This window comes from Neophocaena asiaeorientalis, unplaced genomic scaffold (assembly GCF_003031525.2).
Source record: "Neophocaena asiaeorientalis asiaeorientalis breed wild unplaced genomic scaffold, Neophocaena_asiaeorientalis_V1.1 scaffold294, whole genome shotgun sequence".
In the NCBI taxonomy this organism is placed as follows: domain Eukaryota; kingdom Metazoa; phylum Chordata; class Mammalia; order Artiodactyla; family Phocoenidae; genus Neophocaena; species Neophocaena asiaeorientalis.
In genome coordinates, this window is record NW_020173945.1 from 331,304 (window position 1) to 346,001 (window position 14,698).

General features: G+C 43.7%; 1 non-coding gene across 1 annotated transcript; it reads right to left on the reverse strand.

Moving 5' to 3' along the window:
* Positions 1–13,828: 13,828 nt before the first annotated feature.
* Positions 13,829–13,901, reverse strand: TRNAR-UCU (transfer RNA arginine (anticodon UCU)). The gene has a single exon. It is a non-coding gene; the product is annotated as a tRNA-Arg (tRNA).
* Positions 13,902–14,698: the final 797 nt, after the last annotated feature.

Consider the following 14,698-nt stretch of genomic DNA (forward strand, 5'->3'; position numbering starts at 1 on the left):
GCATGATTAGGACCCTTAGATGGGGCTCTTCACCTCCTCTCAGCCCGCACCCCAATCCTATCATGCGATCCAGCGGAAATTAGGGGAGAAGGGGGGTGTTAGAACATCAGGGCTCATGTAGGAAATATATTGTGATGGACACAGAGGTGCTGCCTAATTCCCAGGCCACCCTCAGGCCGCAGCTGCCGGGAGGGCTTCTGCCCCGGCGCCTTCTGCTGTCGGCCTCTTCAAGGATTGCCTCAGTTGTAGACAGCTCCTCACCCACGATCCTGCAACCCCAGGGCGGCCCAAATCCAACGACAGATCCAGGTGGGAGCCTGAAGCCCTGGCCATTTCAGCCAGTGAAGGACCACCTAATGGGCACCCAGTCTTTCCCTTCCTTTCACAGCCGCCAATCTGCGGGGTATTCCCTAATAATATCCTGCATGGTAACTCCATCCCCCTGTCTGCTCCCTGGAGAATCCCACCTGTAACAAAGGACCTTGCTGCAAGTGGCCACTGAATCCACACATCCCATTTGTAACTCGACCAACTGTCACAAATAGGCTCAGTTTTCTGTCTCCTCCTCCCTTGGGGGCGCTCATAAATTTGGCGTGCTGTTCCCTAGACTCTGTTTCCATATACGTTAGTTTCAAACACTTAACTCATCTCATTTAGAGACTTGGGACGTCCAAATTGACCTCTCCTAGGGCTTGGTCCGCACTCCTAGGACACCACTCCCAGGTTTCAGGGCATCCTTCCCTCACTTCACTGACTCTCCGAGGGTCAGCTCTACCCCAGGGGCTCATGGATAGGTTCATGGAAACGATTTCTCAAGTTCACGTCTTTAACTGAAGGTCCAGAAACATACCCACTTTTTGTTGTTTTTGAATTTTATTTTATTAATTTTTTTCTACAGCAGGTTCTTATTAGTTATCTATTTTATACATATTAGTGTGTACATGTCAATCCCAATTCCCAATTCATCCCCCACCCCCGCTCTCCCGGGCACTTTCCCCCCACTGTGGTGTCCATACGTTTGTTCTCTAATTCTGTGTCTCTATTTCTGCCCTGCAAACCGGTTCATCTGTACCATTTTTCTAGGTTCCACATATGTGCGTTAATATATGATATTCGTGTCTCTCCATCTGACCCACTTCACTCTGTACGACAGTCTCTAGATCCATCCACGTCTCTACAAATGACTCAATTTAATTCCTTTTTATGGCTGAGTAACATTCCATTGTATATATGTACCACATCTTCCCTATCCGTTCAGCTGCCGATGGGCATTTAGGTTGCTTCCATGTCCTGGCCATTGTAAATAGTGCTGCAATGAACATTGGGGTGCGTGTGTCTTTTTGAATTAACATACCCACTTTGGCCACTCCCCTCTGAAACAGCTAAAGCCCGTGCATTGGCCCGCTGGTCTCCCAGTCCTTTCTGACCAGCTTTCCCCATGCCATGGTCCAAAGTAGCGGCCCAGCTCAGGAAGAAGGAGCCGAGAATGATGCTCCAAATTTGACACCATCCCTACGGAACACCACTTCCACCCCGCACCCCACCCTAGTAACTTAAACCTGTGGCCTCTGGAACCAGACCAGCTATGCAGACTCCTCCCCCACCACCCCCATCGCCCAGTGATGGGGAAGGATCACAAATCAGCTCCTTCCCGGGCAGCGGAAGTAGCTGGGTGCCTCACCTCTGAGTCTCTCGGGGTTTTGGTCGGCGGCAAGGAAGAGGGCGATGCTCAGCTGGGCAGCATCTCCGCCTCTGGCTGCACTTGCACGGCGCCCCGTGCCGGCCCAGCCAGAATTTTCACCCCTCGAAGCGCTGTTCAAATTCTAGGCATACAGAGGAAATAATTCTCCTTTGAATGGTTTGACGTCAGCTCTCATAAAATGTGCCCCAATTTTATATAATACGTGGAGATTTATTCTGCATAGAGTTGCTGTGTACATAATTTCATGTTGGAAAGGCGTGGGAATGTCACCACCAGTGATATTTCTGTGGTTGGAGAAGCACAGCTTTTGGCTGGTCCCTTTGTTGACACAGAAACTGCTGTGTAACAGTGAAAACGTCGTTCCGGATGAATTATCAACTACAACCATCAAGGCGATACGGTTGGCTGCCGAGAAAAGGGTTCACTTTCTTCTGTTGTTTCAGGGCTGATGGAAGTGAAGAGGGTGTAAATAGCCAACAGCAAATTGACTTTCCAAAAGATGTCAGTCAAAGCTCACAAAATGTGTTTATTCTTTGATTTAATGAGCCTTCTTTTTGAGATCTGTCCTAAGGAGTTAAGGTTGTTGGCAAGGATTTAGCTGTAGGATCTTTCGTGAAGCACTGTTTATACATACAGTAAGTCTCCTCCATAACGGACCTTCAAGTTTCGAACTTTCAAAGATGCGAAAGTACGTCCACACGTTCAATCACGTAACTTGGTTCACGTGTCTGGCGTACATTGTTACGGGCGTGCATCCTCCACACGTGGTTGTGCTTTTGTGTACTTTACGGTACGGTACTGTTGCTGTGGAACACGAGGAGCTTACTCGTGAAGACCTGAAGGAATTGGAGGCCCAGAGAAAGGATAGAGACCAGAGGAAGAAGAAGTAACTGAAGAACAAAAGAGATTCACGGTGCATGAAGTGGCAAGGGGATTTTCTGTGTCTGAGGAGGCACCGTGAGTTTTTGAGGCACAGGACCTGAACATAGAGCAGTACACGAAGGTTGCAGCAGCTGTTCAGAATGCAATCCGGTGCTACCGGGTCATCTATGACGAGAAAAAAGAGCTACCACCCAGACGTCACTGGATCATTTTTTCAAGAGGGTAGATAGAATTGAATCCAGCAAGGAACCAGAACCTGTGCCATCCACGTCAGGTGTGAGTGACATTGCATCTGGCCCTCCGTCTCCTATTGCTGACGACCCTTCAGCTCTACCATCTCCCGCCTCCTCTCCCTCCTCCAGTCAGTAACTCTTCTTGCCTGTTCACGCGATGCCAGCCCCTGGATGCCAGCTGTTGTACTGGACTGCTGTACTTTTCAAGATACCGTACCGTAAGATCAAAGATGTTTTCTTTATTTTGTGTGTTTGTTTTTTATGTATTATTTGTGTGAAAAGTATTATAAACCTATTATGGTACAGTACTATATAGCTGATTGTGTTAGTTGGGTACCTAGGCTAACTTCATTGGACTTACGAACAAATTGGACTTACGAACAGGGTCTCGGCGTGGAACTCGTTTGTACGTAGGGGACTTACTGTAAAGCCCAATACCAGAAGGATGGTTGAGTGATGGTGATAGATATGTATCTGTGCTCCATTTAACAATTTTGAAGAGCTGTATTTATTGGCACCTAAAATGTTACCTTTTAGAGGTTGCAAACATATGTATTACATACCTGCATTAAAAAATATATATATTAGGGGTTTGGGATTAACATATACACACTACTATATATACAATAGATAACCAACAAGGACCTACTGTATAGCATGGGGAACTATACTCAGTATTTTGTAATAACCCATAACAGAAAAGAATCTGAAATAAATAATAATCAAAAAGAAATAAATGTGAACACTGAAAGTTCAAAATGTTTTTTAAAAAGATAATTTTACACTTCAAAAATATACCTTATATGTTTTAAAAATTTGAGCACATATATATCAAAATGTTTCTTGTGCTACCTCTGGATGAGGGTATTACGAATTATTTTTAATACTAGTTTTCCTTAGCTGCATTTTCTAGATTGAACATTGTTCCTGCAATTGGAGCGTGCATTACTCACATGATAAAAAACACAGCAGAACCAATCTTACGATTTTACCTTGACTCTACAAAATTATTTATCCAAGTAAGACACATGTGGCTACAAACATTCTAAAACTGCTCTCGTACAGCTGATACAATACAGGGCTGATAGCAACACACTCAGCTTGGTTCAGCTATTGATGTGGTCTCATTCTGTGACAGCTCTGGAGTTTCTTCTGGGGCGATTTCAAGGGCCCCTACTTGGAAGCATTCTAGGGCATCCTTAGACCAAACAGGCGCACTCACTGGGTCCCTTGTTCCCAAACTCCATTTGTCTTTCTTCTCTGCTGCCAGGTAGGTCTGCCTCAGCGGTGATCTGAGTTCTAACTAGTCTCACTGAGCTCTCATTCCTGAATTTATTTTGTTATCCTAGGATCTGTAACCAATAGGTCTTTGTTTAAAGTAACTAAATCTAGGTCTTTGTATAAGATGCTTAGACCTTTTGGTTTGGAGATGAAACATTGGAAGATATGTGCTTATTCTCCAGCTGCTTGCTTTGCTCTGTGTGTGTGTTTATGCGTGTGTGTATTTATAAGTATGAAGTCTTATTTCAGTTGTCTCTTTTTGTCCTGGATTATCTTGTGTTCCACAAGAAACATATGGTTGTATAAGCTGATTATTCTCTGCTCCAGTCCAATCCAGCCTTGAAGACAAGTGATTGGCGGTCCATTAGGCCAGTGAACAATTTGTGAAAAGGCAATTAGTCACATCTAGACTTGGGTGCCTACAAAACCTTCATGACGTCACTCATCATCTTGCCAACTTGTGAAAGAAGGTCCTTTTGCTCAGTCTATATTTTAGGGCAAACAATTATTGGGTTGTTGATCATACAGCCCCTTCTTAACCTGCTTGGCTAGGGAATCCAAGACACCATTCATGAGCCCATACTGTGGACCACCTGTACTGACCCATCTTCTTTGTGTGTGTTTGGCTAAATCGAAGAAGTCTCAAACTCTGCAAGAAATTTTTATTCCTATATTAAAGTCTCATTATTATCTTAACTCTTGCACGTTTTGCGGGTAAATGGCAAAAAATGGCAAAAAGAATGGCCATTTTAGAGAATGTTTGCTGTGTTACAATCAATAAATTCCAAGAATGACACAAAGGCAAAAGATATAAAGAAAAATATATTTTAAAAGAATGTTAACACACAGAAATGAAAATTTTCTTCATGAAAAAAATACCTAAGAAAAATTTAATAGCCGAACAACAAAATGGGAAAAGTAGCTCTATTATATATTACAAAGTGTTAATGATATTAAAATATAAAGAGGAACATGAAAACCCTGAAAGAGAAAAGGACAAAGTTCATAAATGGCAATCAACAAAAGATGGAGTACGAAAGGCCCATAAACATATAAAATGTCCTGCCTCTAAAACCAGATTTAAAGCTTTGAATCACTATTTTAAACTGTCAAATTAGTAAAGATAACAATAAAAAAAATTGGTAGAAAAAAATATTGGTGAGAATATGAAGTGAATATTTTCTCATATTTTGAGAGAACGTTAATTTGTACAATTTCTCCTAAAGTCAATTTGGTAGCATGTTATTTAGCTGCAGAATCTTTAGTGAAGCATTTTTTATAAAGTCCAATACTAGAAGGATAGTTTTTTTTTTTTTTTGGCCATACGCGGGCCTCTCACTGTTGTGGCCCCTCCCGTTGCGGAGCACAGGCTCCGGACGCGCAGGCTCAGCGGCCATGGCCCACGGGCCCAGCCGCTCCCTGGCATGAGGGATCCTCCCGGACCGGGGCACGAACCCGGGTCCCCCGCATCAGGCAGGCGGACTCTCAACCACTGCGCCACCAGGGAAGCCCTAGAAGGATAGTTTTGAGTAAACGGTGATGCACACACACACACACACACACATATATTTATTGTCATCTAAAATGTATATGATCTTTTAGTACAAAAGTTTACAAACATGTATTATATACCTGCATTTCAAATATATACATTGTATACTTTTAAAATTTGAGTGTGTATAAATCAAAATGTTTCCAGTGTTATCTCTGGATGATGGTATTCTGGATTATTTTAAATATTTGTTTTCCTTTGCTGCATTTTCTAGAATGAACATGTATTCTGCATTTATAAGCATGCATTACTCATGTAATAAAAATCCCAGCAGAGCTAATCATGTATTTTCACCTTGGGTCTACAAAATTAGAGACCATTTATCCAAAGAAGACACACATGGCTCCAAACCTTCTAAAAGTGCTCTTATACAGTGGGACAACCTTTTTTCACGATGATACTTCATGTCCCAGCTTTTACCCAGAAATGATTTTCCTGGGAAAAGTAGGGCTCCAGCCCTCTTTTGTGCTGTTCCGGCCTCAGTTTCATGTGGTGGGAAATTGCTTTTTACTCTTCACCTTAGGCTTTTTGCAATACAAATACCCTCTTAGGGTCATGATTAATGTGTTTTAATGGGCATCCATTTTAAAAATCAATGAAAAGAACTTACATTAAAAATAGAAGGCGATTAGATTGAGTTGGATGACCTATTTTTAATCCACCCCATTATTTATGGATCTGAAAAATTTCAGGACAACTTTCTCTGTAGCATTCAAGGATCAGCTCTTCTCTGTCCCTGTGTATGAATAACTTTAAAACAGGAGGCATCAGGATCATTGATAATTTGCTAAATACTTAAAAAAATTACCTACCTTAGAAATGTCCCAGGATTGCCTCCCCTTTCTTCTTTCATCACCCCATCACCCCATCACAGATCCTTCTTGCTTCCCATGGTTTACTGGAATATGTTTGAAAGGCACAGAAGACACTGTGCTGTTTTTTGAAAAGTTTTAGTGCATGCAGTCCTTACTCAAAATGAACCTTTTGTTAATAGTGTTACTTCTTTTCTCAACCATTCTTATCTCTTTATATTCAACCACTGACACCATTGCTTCTAAGGTTATTTCTTGCAAGAAATAAGAATTATTTCTGTCTGTCTCATTTATCACAATTATATAGCATCGTTATAAAATGCACAAAATTTAGATTCTTTTTAAAGATTTTTTTTTGATGTGGACCATTTTTTTAAAAGTCTTTTGAAGTTGTTACAATATAGCTTCTGTTTCAGTTTTGGGTTTTTTTGCTTTGTTTTGTTTTGGTTTTTTGGCCACGAGGCATGTGGGATCTTAGCTCCCTGACCAGGAATCGAATCCGCACCCCCTGCATTGGAAGGCGAAGTCTTAACCACTGGACCACCAGGAAAGTCACACAAAATTTAGATTTTTTTTAAAAAAGGAATTCTCACTTGTTTTCTCATCTTCTGTATTTTAAATGTCTTGCTTATATCCCAATTTTTTTCTCTTGCTGAATGGGATATGCATTTTAGAACTCTATGAATTTTAAGTCTGTAGTTTTGCAAGTATTTGACAGAGAAAAATAATAACTCCCATTTCAATACCTATTCCTTTCTATGGTCTATTTAGTAGTATTTTTACCGCATATTGAATTTATTATGAAAATGTTATGTTTTTCATTTGCAATCATTCTTCTGAAATTAGTAACATAATTTGCTGGTGTTCAGAGGGGAAGAAACTGCAGAAACCAATGTCTCCTTTACCTGGAACATTCTGTAGTCATTTGCAATATGTAAGTTCTGTTGAACCTAATTGTCCCCAAAAGAACTGTGAACTCCTTTACACCCTGAAGGGTCTTGGAGTTTAAGTTAGTGTGTTTAAGAATAGGAACATCCAGCTATAACTGAGACAATGCCCATTGTTAAGGCAGTGTTGGTGATAGTTTCCCCTCCCATGTGGCCCCAGCTTATGTTTACTGTGGGTTTTTGATTCACCAGGCTGGGGCATTGTGATGGTTAATTTTATGTATCAACTTGACTAGGCCACCAGATAACCAGATATCTGGTTAAACATTACTTCTGTGTCTGTGAAGGTGTTTCCAGAGGAGATTAGTATCTGAACTGGTAGACTGAGTAAAACCCCCCAGTGTGGGTGGGCCTCATCCAATCCATAGAGGGCCTGAATAGAGCAAAAAGCAGCGGTCTGGGAGAAGTTGCTCCCTCTCTCTGCTTGAACTAGGAGATTGGGCTTTTGCCCTCAGACTGGGACAATCGTCCTGTGCTTCTCTGGCTTCCAGACTCAGACTGGAGCTACACCACCAGCTTTCCTGGGTCTCAGCTTACAGAAGGCAGATGGTGGGACTTCTCAACCTCCATAATCCTGTGATTCCTAATTATATATGTGTATATGTTCCCTATATATTTATAATTTATAATTTATTTTAAAAAGGTTGGTATCACACATACTCAAGTATGTTACACCATGTTCATTCCTCCAAAGTGGCACTTCAGAGTGTCAAGCATTGTTAAATATCATAAAATACAACTCTGTTTTACAATGTAGTGCTGGCACAAGTCAAGGTAGTGTGCCAATTATAAATAGTGTAATCGAGTTACAAACATCTTTTCAAACATATCGCAAGGAAAGCAGGTAGACACGCGTTTATTACACCCTGTGTGTGTGTGCGCTCTCCGGGGGCCCGCGGGCCACTCAGCGGCAGCACAAGGTCCCCCCCGCCAGCATCCTGTGTTTGTTCCTGCGTACCTGCAGCACGGTCTGCAGGGCTGGTGCCCCCGCCTCAGAGCGCGGTGCTTCCCACGTCCTCAGGATGGCCCAGATAGAATGACTCTGTGTTCGAAACTGTAAGGGGGTGGGGAGATGGATCCTGGGGCAATCGAATTCCTGCAGTAATAGCATTAGTAATAGCAATACCACTATTCATTGAGCAGAGACTGTGCTAAGGGGTTTACGTATATTGTATCCCTTGATCATCTCAACGAAGGAGAGAGATGACCTGTCTTACAATCTTGCAGTTTGTAACCAAGGCCACCTTGGGCAATAGACCTGAGCCTCAGTTATGTCATCTGTGAAATGAGAATAGTATCTGCTTCATGGAGTTATGGAGATTAAATAAAACAAGCTAGGTAAGAGCACCTGGCACAGTGCTTGGCATAAAGTATAACGGTTACTAAGAATGTAATTTCCTAACCATGCAGGTGTGGGGCTGGAAAACAGGCAGAAGAGAGGGGCTACCTCTAAGTCACATCGCAATACCTTGAGTGGCAGCAAGAGGAGGACGTCTATCCAAGGTACATAGTTAGGAAAGAAAGCTGGTCGGAGATGTTTATTTCCAATTAACATCCCAAATTTCATTGTTTTGCTGAAGCCTGGAAAGAACTACCAACTTATTTTAGAAAATAACTCTTGGATCTAGCTTTATAGATTTTTAAAAAAAATAAATTTATTTGTTTTATTTATTTATTATCTTTGGCTGTGTTGGGTCTTCGTTGCTGCGTGCGGGCTTTCTCTAGTTGTGGCGAGCGGGGGCTACTCTTTGTTGCAGTGCGCGGGCTTCTCATTGCGGTGGCTTCTCTTGTTGCAGAGCATGGGCTCTAGGCGCGTGGGCTTCAGTAGTTGTGGCGCACAGGCTCAGTAGTTGTGGCTCATGGGTTTAATTGCTCTGCAGCATGTGGGATCTTCCCGGACCAGGGATCGAACCCGTGTCCCCTGCATTGGCAAGCGGGTTCTTAACCACTGCGCCACCAGAGAAGTCCCAGCTTTTTAAAAAGCCAAATGGAAACCAAATAAGTATTAGTGCAGGTAAGAGGGCAGAGATTTCTAAGTGGCTCTGGTACAGAGATGTTAGCTAAATTACTTTCCTTCTCCTCTTTGTGGAGGGCAACACTTTTGTGTTTTCCAGGTGTCTGCTTCGTGCTTGCTTTCTTGGCTTTTACGGGACACCTACCATGTTGTAGATGGAGCCTAATGGACCAATTTGTCCCAGAGAGGTCTGACACTATCACACTTCTTTGCCACAAGTTTGAAAAGGTTGTGAGCAGGGAATATTGCCTCTCAGGCTGTGGCTTTCCTCCTTACTGTAGCGAAGCCTTTTTCTGACATTTCTGATGGCTTTGAGGATTATGGTGAGGACGTTTCTAAGCCATGGTGTTGCTTCGGGTTACATTCCCTCAAGCAGCTCTTCTGTTGGAGAGAAGAGGTTCAGCTCCAGTCACATTGGCTGGGGTTTATTATGTCTATGTTGGTGTCTACTTGTTTTTTAACTGAATATAAGTTTCAGGAAGGGGAGAGTGTCTATTAATATCACAGAGAGGGTCATTTGATGTGAAACTGACATTCTGGAAGTTGGGCTCATACATCCCATTGCTGAGAAAAACAGGTCACAGGGGACCTGATTTCATCATCCATGGAAGCAATTAGACCTGCTGCAGGTCAAGAGGGGAGTCATCTCATCAGAGCACCTGAGAAAGCTCTCATTGCTACTTACCTACACTGACCTCACCTACAATTCCATCTATCGGGAAACGTGCGTGAGAACAGTTCGGGACATAGTTGCCTCACAGCTGCAGGGAAAACCTTTCCTTCTTCCTGGTTATTGGAGGGGACAATGGACAGTGATGCCACTGAAATAATAATAGTGACAATAGTGGTGACTTTTTTTGGTTAAATATTTTCCCTTTTAACGTGAGATGGATCACAGAGCGCTGTATAAAACATCCACGTACAGCTGAAAGAATACTCATAAGCAAACACCCCTGCCTATAGCCATGGTGGTAATAAAATGAAAATTTAAATGAATTCAAATAAAATTAAATTAAAATTTCAGTTAGTCACACCAGCCACATTTCAAGTGCTCAATAGTCAAATGTGGACAGTGGGTACCGTACTAGACAGAGCAGATACGGGACAGTCCATTGCCATAGAACATTCTAGGAGACAATGCTGCTCTAGATAGTTGATCACAGCACATAACAGAGGCATCTGTATTTTAAACCAAGACTCATGACTTGACTTGGAAGGGTATCTATTAGTGATCTTATATTATAACTAAGAATTCAGCCTCATTTATTGTCATTTGTCTGAAGTGGGGTCTCCAGGTAGAAGCAGGCAGTGTTGCTCCAGAGAGGACATGTTTTACATATGTCGTAACGATGCTCGAGGTGGGCAGTTCGGACTCAGTAAGACTTTGCTTTCTAAATGCCTCAGTGTTAACTTTACTCTCCCCATGAGACTGTGAGTGCCTTACGGACAAGGACCACATCTTTGTGCTCCAGAATATGCTCCATGGTACTAATCCCAAGGCCCAGCATGTGATAGAAGCTTGCTACCCTAAGGATTTATTTTCAGATGGTGGACTTCAGAAAGCAAGTCATCTCGTTGGAGCCAGAGACAACCTCTCACAATAGAGCTTCAAACAATACTCTAGTTAATGACCGTGTTAATGACAGCTCTGTTATGTGCTGGCCCAAGTCACCATATAGACGTGGTATAGTGCTTTGCTTCAGTGATCAAAACCCCCCAATCCTTGACATGGTCTATGAGACACTACGTGATTTCTATCTGCCTCATCTCACACCACTTTCTTCTCTTTCTAGAATGCTCCAGTGATACTGACCTTCTTCCGGGTCCTTGAATGCCTAGCTTCTCTCTCTGATCCTAGTGGACAAGCTCAGCATCCTGCCCCTTTAGAACGAAATGTCATTCTGATGGGGCTGTCAATCATATGGCTGCACTTTCCTTGCTGCAGAGGTGAGGGTGTGACTTAAGATGGACCAAGGAGAGTCCTTTCGGGGATTTTATCCAAAGGTAGTGGGAGACAGCAGTCCTCTTTCTTCTGGATTTGCCAGTTCCAAAGACAAAAGCTGTCTGCAGCTCACTTGCCCCCAGGCTTCTCTCCTTATGGCATCTTGGAAGCCATACGCAGTAGGGGAGAATGAGGGCATCGCTCAGAGAGAAGCAAAGCTGAGTGGGGGGAGCGTGGTGGAGGAGCAGAAGGGTTTCTTAAGTCAAGCACAAAAAATATTAACTGTAAAAAGAAGTGGGGGCTTCCCTGGTGGTGCAATGGTTAAGAATCTGCCTGCCAATGCAGGGGACACGGGTTCGATCCCTGGTCCGGGAAGATCCCACATGTCGCGGAGCAACAAAGCTTGTGTGCCACAACTACTGAGACCACGTGTCACACTACTGAAGCCCACGTGCCTAGAGCCCATGCTCCGCAACAAGAGAAGCCACCGCAGTGAGAAGCCCGCACACCACAAGGAAGAGTAGCCCACGCTTGCCGCAACTAGAGAAAGCCCGCTCGCAACAACGAAGACCCAACGCAGCCAAAAATAAAAAAATAAATAAATTTATATAAAAAGAAAAGAAATGGATACATTTGACTACATTAAAAATTAAAAACTGTTCATTAAAAGACAACATGGAGTAAAGAAATAGAGTAAAGAAAGACATTTGTAACTAAAACAAAAGAATATAGTCTTTTGAATACATAATAATATAGATTAATAACACATATATATTCCAGGTCAATATGAATCCATCCATAAAATTAAGACAGACAACACAATAGAAAAATGGGGCGAAGATTGGAACACACCCCTCTCAGCAGTGGAACTCTGGCCAGTAAACATTAATAGTCAGGGAAATACAAATTAAAACCACAACAAGATACCATTTTGTACCATCTGATTGGTAAAAATTTTAAAGTCTGGTAATAATACCAAGTGTTGGCAAGGCTATGAAGCAACTGGAATTTACTGACAAGAATGTATATTAGTTCAACCACTTTGGGAAACACTTGTGCATTATCTACACACTTTTAACCAACCACTTTACTCCTACCTAAGGAGTCTATACCCCAGAGAAGTTCACATGCCCTAGAGAAGCCTAGGAACAGGTGCACCAAGGAACACAGGTGAGCATGTCAGTAACAGCCCTAAAGTAGAATCATACTGCAGTAGTCTGCAAAGGCTGCTGTAACAACGTAACACAGACTGGGTGGCTTAAACCACAGAAGCTTATTTCCTCCCAGTTCTGGAGGCTGGAAGTATGAGAACAAGGTGTTCGCAGAGTCTGTTTCTTCTGAGGGCTCTCACCCTGGCTTGTAGATGGTGTCTTTCCCCTCTGTCTCCATAAGGTCTTCCCTGTGTGTCTGTGTCCTAATCTCCTCTCATAAGGACCAAGTCATACTGGGTTAGGTCCCACCCCCATGACCTCATTTTAACATAGTTACCTTCTCAAAGTCCTTATCTCCAAATATCAGAGGTGCTGGGGAATTCAACCAATGAGTTTTGTGGGGAGACACAATTCATCTCATAACACAAACCTAATAATGTCAGTCAACAGGAGAATGGATAGATTGTGGCCTATTCCTACAGTGGAATCGATTGCAGTGCAAATAGCTGAACTATATGTAATGGAAACCATGGCTGAATCTTAACAAAAGCAGCGTTGAGTCTCGGAAGCTGAGTTGGGCCCCTAGATGTACCATGTAGTCTTCTCCTCAGGGAAGGGCCTGGGGTCTCAGCTGCTGGAGTTGCTTCTAGCAGGTGCCTTCAGCCCTCAGCTCCTCCAGGAACTGCTTCAGTTACAGAGGCTGCCTCAGTCGAGGGCGCACCCAACCAGGACGGCCCACACCCATGACGATCACTGCGGCCATCTTGGCCCAGCTCCGGGCAACTCTGAAGGACCCCGCATGTCAGCCAAGGCCGTCATTGGACCTGAATTACAGCTCAGTCCTCTGCCCACTCTTGCTTCTGTCCCCCACCTTTCCTTGCACAGGTGTTAGTCCCCAGGGCAGTCTTTACTAAATATCTGGTGCTCTAACTTCCATCTCAGCATCTGTTTCCTGAGGAACCCCACTTGGGACAGCTGGTTCCAGGAGTGGTCCTAGAAAGGAGGTTGTATTAGTTTCCTGGGGCTGCCGTAACAAATTACCATGGACTGGGTGGATTAAAACAACAGATATGCATTCTCTCACAGCTCTGGGAGCCAGAAGTCTAAAACCAAGATGTTGGCGGGGTTGGTTCCTTCTGTAGGCTCCCAGGGAGAATCTGGTGGCTTCTGGTGGTCCTTGATGTCCTTGGCTTGTAGACGCATCAGTCCAGTCTTTGACTCCGTCTTCACATCAACTTCTCCTCTGTGCCTTCTCTCCTTCTCTCTCGCTTTTTTATTTTTTGGCCACACCACGCGCCTCGTGGGATCTTAGTTCCCCCACCAGGGATCGAACCCGGACCCCCTGCAGTAGAAGTGCAGAGTCCTAACCACTGGACCACTAGGGAATTGCCCTCTTTTTTTTATAAATACACTTGTCATTGGATTTAGGGTCCACCCTAATCTAGGAGAATCTCGCCTTGAGATTTTTAACTTAACTACATTTTCAAACATCATTTTTCCAAATACAGGTACAGTCCGAGGTTCCAGGACACATATAGTTTTGTGGGGCCACAGTTCAACCCACTACACAGGTGATAAGATGGGGTTTTGGACCCTGTCCTGATGGAAGCCAGGCACAAAGTGGAGCTCTAATTGCTGCCCCTTTCTCTGGTGGTGAATGGGATGGTAGAGTGTTGGAAGGGAATGCGTTAACTGGTGCAGCGTTTCAGGTAGTTGGGAAATACGGGTGAAGTAGCAGCTGTAGGAACAATGGGATCGAGTGGCTGTACTCAGCTGGACACAGACAACAAAGAGCTGAGAGCATAGAAAGAGGCTCATCTCCTGCAGAAGGGCCGAGGCCCAGGTCCAGGACTGAATGCTCAGCGTGGCCGAGCTCCAGAGAAGGCAAAATCCCTGAGCAAGACAGATCTGCTGTGCCAGGTCAGGGTCCTGGTTGGAAAAGAACAGGACCCCAACACACAGGATGGGGACAGCCAGGCTGGTGTCTCCAGCAACCTGGAACTCCCAGACCCTTCAGAAATAGCCCACTTCTCCTTGTAAGAGTTAGCGCACCCCCCTTTTACTCAGAGCCTATGCAGAGCTGTCATCCTCTCCAGGCAACACATGCTCTCCTAGCGTCTGCTTCCCTCCGCTCCCTCCACCCTTTGCCTGTAACTAGAGCTAAGTCAAAACAGAACCCAGT